Source organism: Palaemon carinicauda, chromosome 37, assembly GCF_036898095.1.
Source record: "Palaemon carinicauda isolate YSFRI2023 chromosome 37, ASM3689809v2, whole genome shotgun sequence".
NCBI classification, from domain to species: Eukaryota; Metazoa; Arthropoda; class Malacostraca; order Decapoda; family Palaemonidae; genus Palaemon; species Palaemon carinicauda.
Genome location: NC_090761.1, coordinates 36,699,704 through 36,709,703, shown reverse-complemented (window position 1 = coordinate 36,709,703; position 10,000 = coordinate 36,699,704). Strand labels below are relative to the sequence as shown.

Here is a 10,000-nt window from a genome sequence, read left to right as displayed (position 1 = left end):
ATGCGAAACGGAGATTTCATATGGCTCGGTTTCTAGTTTAGGTATCGGGAGCATCGCGATTCCGCAAGAGCTAAGCTTTTGAAACTTTCCAAAGAAGAGTAGATTTGTGAGGTTGATTTAGCTTCAATGTTTTTTTTTTTTTCTACCATTTCCATGTAACTATGGACTTGGGATTCGCCAGTTCTTCTATAGTAGTCTGTATCAATAACCTTGCGTTTCGAATACTGTATCTCATTTTCTTTATGAAATTTTTAATAATTCAGCAGTATATGACCAGAAATGTAGATTTCAAGCGATTTCCTTAGAATTGAAAGACGAGGTATCCAAATTACTTGGCCGAATAAACAATAATAGCATGGAGAAAAGACTGATGTTTGAAAGTACAGTTTGACTACCTGCACTGAGTCCTACTATTACTAAAGCCACCGAAATCTTCTTGGTATGCTGAGGACCACGGTGGCTATAAAGATATGCAGCTCTAGTATTGAATAGGGCATTAGGAAAAATAAATTATTTATTATCCCTAGAAACAGACAATATTTGTATAACAAATGTTCTTAGTTACACGGGTCACGAGGTCTGAACAGAATTGCGGTAAATGAAGGTGGAACCTTTTCAACAATACGAGGTGTTAAAGTCGCCTTCATTCTAGCGTTACTTTTAACCAATGTTACGCAAGGAATGGAAAAAACGCCCGAGTACACGCCCGGGGAGATGATTATATGCACGAAATAGAAACGGGGTCATGTAACACCCTCTCCCTAAATTTAAAAAAACTACTTGCGAAGTAAAGTTTCTAGTGGCCTAAAGTAAGCATAATATCCATCGTGGCGATTTCAATAATCAGTCACAGAAGGGCATGTATGTAGAAAATTATTCGAGAATATTTATGTACCATAAATACTTATGATCAAACGCCATGTAAATATTGATAAAATCTTGCTTATATCAATATTTCATTAGATAAGCTTTCTTTAGAGAAAGTAACCATTCCACCAAAGAGCATATGGTCTGGGAGAACAGTCTGTCATCAATTCTACATACATCCTTCACAAACGCATTAAGGATAATTTTCATTTAACGAGTCAGTCTCCTGTCAATTACGAAGAATTAGAGATTTTCAATAATGGTGAGTATTCTCATCATATTTAAATATTTTTAGTTCCCAGATGTAAGGACCTACTTTTCCTAGCAGTTCTGCTACAATATAAACCAAGCATTTAGATAAGTTTCTTATTCCCTTACCAAACTACAGCATATCAAAACTGTAATTCAGCTTATATCCTTTACGATATTTTTGTTACATGCGTGCTATATTTCTACATCTGTTGATGTTAGATGACGTAATATTGTGCCCTCACATGGTACTTCTCGTGCCAGTGGCTTATAGAAATCTGATTCTGCGGAACTTTCAACAATAGTCCACTTACAGTTTTGCAATATATTCATCTTATGAGATTCTCTTTGCATTTAATAGTCGCGCTTTCACCAATTACTTCAATTCTCACCTGAAAGCCACTCTTCAACTTTTTGCGTATATTCCCATTCACATTTATCAGTCTCACTTGAACAATTTTTACTTCTATTTGCATTCAGCTGCAACACTTAAAAAATCATACCTCCATTCACATAGCCACACTTCCATCCTTTACTCCCATTCACATTTTACCCACAATCATCAGCTCTACTTTTATCATTGTACTTCCACTCACATTTTGGCAATTCCACTCTAACGTTTTCACTTCCATTCTTAGTCTGTAACCACATTTCTATCTATTTACTTCCATTCACATTTAGCCGACCCACACTACTTATTTACTTCAACTCACATTCAGTATCCAGGATTTCATCCTTTTCGCTTTTCTTTAACTTTCATTCAAGTTCAGTAGAAATCTTCCATGTTTTTTCTTTTATTTACATTCATTAACAATACATTTATCACCTCTTCATTTCCAATTACATTCAATAGCTTCACTTACACCTTTTTACTTACATTAGTATTTAGTATTGATACTTCGACATTTTGATTTCTATTTAAAATCATTAGTCACACTTATACCTTTTTACTTCCATTCATATTCGCTAGCCATATATCTACTATATTACTTTCCTCTAATCCCAGTAGCCTCACACTGTATTTCCAAATGCATTCAGTAGCCACATGTAGATTTTGTTGTGGTACTTATAATATCATTTAGCAGTCATACTTCCGCTTTCTTAATTTCATTCATTTTCAGTAGCAAAACTTCCAAATTTTAATTCAAATCACACCCAGTAGCCCTACTTTCATCTTTCCATTTCCAGTCACGTTCAGTGACCACACTTCCACCATTCTAACTTCCATTCACATGCAACATCCCTACTTCTATTTACAACCAGAAGCATCAATTCCATTTTTACATTTCCAATCACAGTAATTAAGTACCTTAACCCCAGGAACCTCTCGGCATTGAGCGGGATGCCATACTATTGGTTAACAGGGTGTTCTTTTACAAAATTCACACCCAATACAGCATCTTGCTTTTCCAACTAGGGTTGTAGCTTAGCTTATAACAACAACATCAACAACAACAACAAAAACAACAACAAAAACAACAACAACAATAATAATAATAATAATAATAATAATAATAATAATAATAATAATAATAATTGATAGTAATGATTAATAATATTTGATATCTCAGAAAAACTCAAATCCACACGGATCGGGAACAACAATATGTGCGGGTTCTCTCTCTCTCTCTCTCTCTCTCTCTCTCTCTCTCTCTCTCTCTCTCTCTCTCTCTCTCTCTCTCTCTCTAAAATGTCACAGATGAATATTTAAAAAATCTGGAAGTTTCCTCTCAGAATTTATCACATACTAGACACTGCTAAAAATGTGAAATTCGAAAAAAGAATTCTGGTAATGAATTCGCTTTTGATTATTCAGATTGCATTCAATGATATTAGTCAGCATAAGTAATTTTGTTGTCAATACCATCTATTGTTCATGCACATGCAATAAATATAAGGAAAATTTGAATGATGCATGATCAAAGAGGAAGTAGGATTAATACCCAATGGAAACTACCTGGCTGAGGTTCGAGTCACGCCTAAGCTCGATAGGTTCTTGAAGTGTCTGCAACATCACCATCCTTGTGAGCTGAGGATGGAGGGTTTGGGGGAGTCTATAGGTCTACCTGGTGAGTCATCAGGAGCCATTGCCGGGCCCTCCCTGTCCTAGCTTGTATGGAGAGGGAGCTTGGGCGCTGATCATAAGTATCTATGGTCAGTCTCTAGGGTATTGTCTTGCTTGGGCATTGTCGACGTCCCTTGCCACTGTCATTCATGAGCGACCTTTAAGTCATTAAAACCTGTACTCATGAAACATCCAATTATATTGCGAATACATATATGCAATTTTGCGTTGCATATGCAGCTTATAAATTCGAGGTGTGAGAGATATTGAGATCATTTAAGTTATAAAAAGACTAGTTTAGTTGAAGAATGGATCACGGCATTTTTACGTGGTCAGTCTTCTGTTAATAATAAACGATGTTAGGTTAAAGAGATGGTCGTGTCATTCAGAAGTGTTGTAATGTTGTTGTTGTAGATTAAACCGGAACAGAACTATCATGGGTTCTATGTCTTATGTATAAAAAAAATCTAGAAAAAACTTCTTTTAGACCAGCGAAAAAGTTATTAAAACGCTTTATAGATTGAAGAAAAATTAAAATCACTCGAACCTGATTTAAAAAAAAAAACGATAACAGTGATAAAGAATAGAAAATTAGATCATTGAAGTGAATCGAAGCACTAGGTGTCGACCCTTGATCTATCAACTGGGTCCCTTTAGGTTTTCATTAACTTACCATATCTTTCTTATACAAGCCTCATACAGCTTCTGTCTAAGAGGAAGGATAAAAATGTCTAAAAAGGGATATAATATGAGAGAGATATCTAACAAGGGCCTTAACATCCAAGAAGTACGAAAGATGAAAGACGTAGCGAGCCTCATGCATAAATGAAGTGGGCAAAGCAGTGGAAATTTTACTGCTCAGGGTTCATCCATGATTTATCAGTTAAAGTATTAAGTGTGCTGTGATCGACAGTTTTTGGTGAAAAATCTTAATTTGGTACAATCACACCTGATTGTATTATACTTTATGCATGATTACTTAAACCATGCCTGAGTTTATAAACACAACTAGTAATTATATAACATATATTTCTGTAAACTCAGTTGGTTGTATTTATTGTATTTGTTATTGATTTTATAAAGGATTTAATGGCATTTAATCCTAATTTTCAGTGTGCGAGTAATAATTTTTATCTTCAACAGTTATAGCATTTATGATCGAAAGGAATAAGGAAACGGTATATGCCTTGATAAATGAATAATTTATGGTTAAGTTGAGGGATACATTTTTAAAAAATGAATTTTATCAAAACGAGCTATCTTTCGTTTATGTGAAGAATTTAGATTTAATATTGGTAGTCTAATTTTTCCTTCGAATCACTCTTTCGCCTTTGCATACATTGCTTAATAGATTGTTCCAAATGAAAGTTTTTGTTATAAGGTAAAAAATTTATTCAGTTTTCCTCATGTGAAAGATTGGTAAAATTTATTGTGTATAAATCATTAAAAATGCATAGAAATTTTACGCTTCCTTCTTCGACGAATAACAGAAAATTATTGTAATTGATACAATCATCTGCAAAAAAAGAAAAAAAAAGAAAAAGTATTGGAAATAAGCTATTAACAGTGACAGTTTGAAAATATTTGTTCTAATTACATACATACAAATATTCACATATTGCCATTTGATTAAACTTGGGTTAGATTATCCCCTTGCCCTTGGGAACGTGAGGTCATTGTTCTCACTTTAAGAAAAAACTCCCTCTCAGTATAATGTATACATTTTTGTAAGTTTGTGAGCAAACTCACAAAACCGATGGCAACATCACTCACCGAACACAGGGGCAACGCCCCAAGAACAGGGAGGAAGCGCTGGATGCCTTCACATCATGAACGCCTTCCTAAGAAAACACATCACTAAAAAGAATATTGTTGATAAGCAAGATTTACGAGGTCAATTGAACATCTATATTGACAACTCAAAATATATTTCAGCCATATTTTTTTCGAATTTATCATCCTTACGGAGTGTATGCACATAGGAGATATTTAAATATCTTTGCTGACATACATTTAATTTTTCTGTTCGTTTGGGTGAAAGGTAATCAATAATTGCATCAAATGCAGTTAGGCCGCACGTATGAATCATAAATAAAAAGCCAATTGTGAAATTCTTAATATGAAAATAACACATGAGAATGTGTTTGACGTTACAAATAAAATGTCTCTACTCAGATTGGTATAATTTACTTTGATTGAATTCTCTCTCTCTCTCTCTCTCTCTCTCTCTCTCTCTCTCTCTCTCTCTCTCTCTCTCTCTCTCTCTCTCTCTCTCTCTTGATTTTGCTAATGATGCTGGAATGAATACTTTTTTCATTATTTTCCCTACCAAAAACCCAATAGGCAAACAACCCAAATCTGGTAGCCTGTTGAAACGTCTTGGCTAGCAGTCTGCTGGACTGGGGTTAGAGACAAGCTCAAATACGATAGTTTCTTGTCTTGTCTTCAACCTCACCATCCTTGTGAATTAAGGATTGCGTGTTTGTGGGGTAGCCTATAGGTCTACCTGCTGAGTCATCAGCAGTCATTGCCTGGCCTTGCTTGTTTCTAGATTGAGTGGAGAGAGCGTGGGTGGAACGTTGATCATAGGTATATATAGTGTCTCTAGGGCATTGTCACTGTCTCTTGCATCTGTCATTCACGATTTACCTTTAAACTGTACAGGTTAAAGGTGGTAACAAGAAAGAAGAAGAAGCGAGTGCGACAAACTCTTAAGCGGCAACGAAAAGAAGTTGTCTTTTTACTTTATATCACGAACAATCCAGCAGTTATTTTCTGGCTTCCCGGTGTCATACTTCACTATTCGAAAAAAAAAAAAAAACTTTACTGGAACAATGTTACATTCTAGCTTCATAACGTATGATGATTGTTTAGGTGATGGAACAATATAAAACGTTTCATTTGAACCATGTGAACCAAAAAGGAATTTTTAGTCTTTAATCAATTCATATCTTAAAATGGAGAGTGTATCGCTTTTATCTTGATTAAATATGTTGCTACTAGTACCTCATGTTTATCACCTCCTAAAAGGTAAATTTGTATATTGTTTTTTATATTCTTTTCTAAATTTTTCTTCTTATTTCATCAATACTAATTTTAGTTGGTTCTGTGATAATATTTCTTACATAGATTGGAAAAGATTGATTTTTATTTTGCCTTTCTGTACTGGAGCACTTTGTACTGGAGCACTTTCCGGAGAGATCACTTAAGCTTTTTGAATTTTGGATTTTATCATATACTTTAGAATTTCTAGTAAAGAAACACTCATTAAAAAAAAAATCTAACTAAAGAAACCAGGATGAAGTTATGGAATGGACCAGGTGTTCCAAAAAGCACAAGATTGATGTGGCATACATTTCTTTATTTCTTTAATACTGATAAACCTTAGTTTCTATTAATAAGAGAGAGAAAAATTTTATCAGAAAAAATTGTTTGATTCAAGCATTTATTATAAAGAATGACTAAACTATTGATATTAGAATGGTCAAGAGTTCAATTTAGAAAGTATCACCAAAAAATAATTTTACTGGTGCAGACTAAAATTTAACTGAAATATGTTTTTTTTTTTTTTTTGTGGGGGGGGGGGGTGTTCAAGAAAGTTCTTAGTTTTAATTTAGATAGTTCCCTGGTAACTAAAATCTGCAAATTAGAAGTTAATGTTATGTAGATATCAGCTGTACCAAATGAAGATTTTCTTAATAAGATTTAATATGGATGTATTACGCTAAATAATCAGAATATACTGATGTAGTCTAGCCAAAGTTATCTTCACATGACTTAATGGAGATGTTTAAAGAAAAAAAAATACTCAATTCAGATAACATAAACAGGCTTTATTATTTCTCTACAGAATCAATTAACTATCTTTGCTGGATGTTTTGTGAGTCTTTTGTTATATCCTTTTGAGGAGATAGTCTTCGATACGAAGTAAATATTTCGCCTTCACTCATTAGTCATTCTATAGACCTTGACTTATACAACGAATAGATGATACTAACTCCACTTGTAAATGAGTGTTGGCATTTTTTTTTTTTTTTTTTTGCGTTAACCGACCATCTGATATGGCTGTACAGCTCCAAGTTCCCAAGGACATAACTGCGTTGTATATCATAAGATAGGCAATTGAATTATGCACATTTTAGCACTAGTTTCATGCCAATCAGGTAATAAAAATGACGTTGATATAGCAAAACACATTTCTTTTTACATTTTCATGAAGGTTTCAACTAGGAAACTCAACATTTTAACCAAGGAGTAATGTACCAAATATAAATTAGTTGGATGATTCATTTTTACATTACAAGCAATCCATTGTTTTAGTTAGAGTATTGGGAAATTTTTGGAAATTTTCTCCTATGTTCCTAAGTTACATCTGGATGGTGTCTGAAATGAAGGTAGTCTGATGAGGTTCATAGCACGAACTAAAACATCAATTGTGTTGACCTGGAACGAGTCTATTGAATATATTTAGCTTAACATTTTAGCCTACTCTACATTAACTAAAAATAACCTGGGAAAACTTTAAAAGGCTATTTGCAATTCACAAATGAAACTGCGAATTTGTCTATAGTTTCCGTTAAAGGATTGAGCTTGAAGATTAATCAAGCCTAATTCAAGACACCAGTTATATTGCCTAACCTGTTCGGATCTAAAACTGAAATTTAGTTTTGGCCAAAGTTGGTAAGGAAATTTGTGGTATTGATACATGCTTAGATATTTCCCTCAATGAAGTGTGTAATTTTCAAGAGAATTTTACCTTTGCTTTACAAGTACCTCAAGCAAAAAATTTGTTGAAAAAAGAAGCCTGAAGAAAACCTCGGAACTAGGCGACCTGCCTTAAAAAAAAAAAGAAAAAAAAAGAAAAAAAAAACCACACCTTGTGCTGTACATCTATGACCTATGCCTGTACTTAAGCGAGCTATTGATGGTAGGCTACTATTAGTAAATATTGAATTCCAATCGAGTTAAGAATTTTTCTCCGGGGTATTCATTTGAATTAAATCGAAAGTAGAGCTAACAATTTGTTGAATATTTTAGTTACTCCTAACACTTTTGGAAGTTAGATGCTGTCAGTAACACGATGCACTCGTTGGTTAGGTTTAGCTGAAAACAGGGTACAGTGATTCATATGTAGGTACTTTAGATAAGGAAACAGCCCTCGAGCGAAAAATGTAATAATAGAAACAAGTGTGAGCATGGGATATGCTGTTTAGCAGTTATCGAGTTAGGAAAATGCTTTGGTCTGTACCATTCTCATATACTAGACATTAAAGTTGACAGAAAATGTCATTTGATATTGTCCTATTTTAAAACCGCATGATGATGATATGATACAAGAAAAAGCCATGCAAGAAAATGTACGTCATTACCTGACCACAATTGAACCGCGGAGTTGGGAATTGTTCATTCCTGTAATTGAAGTCTTTGATGATATTTTTAAAACGACATTGTTTTTTTCCTCTAACCGCCAAGGGACAGTGGGAGAAATCTTCTGAATATAAAACATTTTGATCTTTTTCGAAACATTTAATTAATAATGTGAATAAAAGAATCGTTATGGTTTACCTGAGAAATAAACCTCTAACGTTCACTATACAAGTACAACGTGAGGGCAACACTAAAGTTTAAAAAAGAAAAAAAGAAGAAGAAAAAAAAAAACCAATGCTTTAGGGCAAACAATGGATTTAGTAGTTAGGGCTAATATATCAATTTTGCGTCATACGAAATTGGAGGTACTGTATAGTTTTTACTTTTAGCTTTGGGATTTTTTTTTTCAGGAAAAAAAAAAAAACCATACGCGAATATTCAAGCAAGAATTCAAATAAAAATCTCCTGGTCGAGTCTGGGTAAAAGTTGCTAAAACTTTTTATATTTTCAAAATAAAATTTTGCATGTTTTTTTTCCCGGAACACTGCCAATGAAAGTTATATTTTAAAAATAGTACCTTCAAATACTGCTATTACTACCTAATCACAAATGAAATTATTATTACTCTTCATGTTTAAAACCCATGCTTATGGTACACTATAGGAGAGAGAAAGCCAGCGAGAGTTTAATGTCAAAGTCAAGTTTGGCTACGAACTCCCCTGACCATTATCACGAACACCATAAATCTAAGACCAATTGCACATATTGCAACGTAAGACAATGAGTGGGCAATTCTTAAGATATCAGTGGATGCTCCCTGTGACGTTGTTACAACACGGCTATGGTGACGTAACACGAAGGTTACGAAGGGGTTACTGACTGTTTATGTCTGTCATAATCTTAGCATTTCAAGGGGGGAAATTAAGAATAGGTGGCTGACATCGAGGGTTGTCAGTTGGGTTGAATAATTTCAGCATTTCAAGGGGGAAAATTAAGAATAGATGGCTACCGTCAAGGGGTGGCAGTTGGGTTGATCTATGGTATAGGCAGTTTAGAAAATGTGAATAATGGTTAAAAAGCCAATTTCTAATCGGAAATCACAATGAAAAAAAAAAAATAAGGTGATGAGTTGCTCTGTTACAAAAAGAAATTTTCAGTATGAGAAGGGAAAACTTGGAATGAGAAAAATGGAATGCCACCCAGTTCTTTCAGTATTGGAAGAAAAATTCACAGAAAAATATTAAAGCTGATAAATAAAAAAATAGTGTGAAAAAGGTAAAATTTTTATTAACAAACAAATTACATTAATAAGGCGTATACAATAAAAGTACTGTAACACACGAGAATAACATTAAAGAATTATAAATGAAATAACTTAGTAAATTGCTGATTACAAATTATGCATGAAAGGTCACAGCAATTATTAGATTTATAAGGGTTTAATTGCATCTT

General features: G+C 33.7%; 1 long non-coding RNA gene across 1 annotated transcript in view; it reads left to right on the top strand.

The window, feature by feature from the left end:
* LOC137629070 (uncharacterized) overlaps nt 1-10,000 on the top strand; it is a 119,021-nt gene that overhangs the window by 68,182 nt on the left and 40,839 nt on the right. The gene's annotated exons all lie outside the window — the stretch shown is intronic.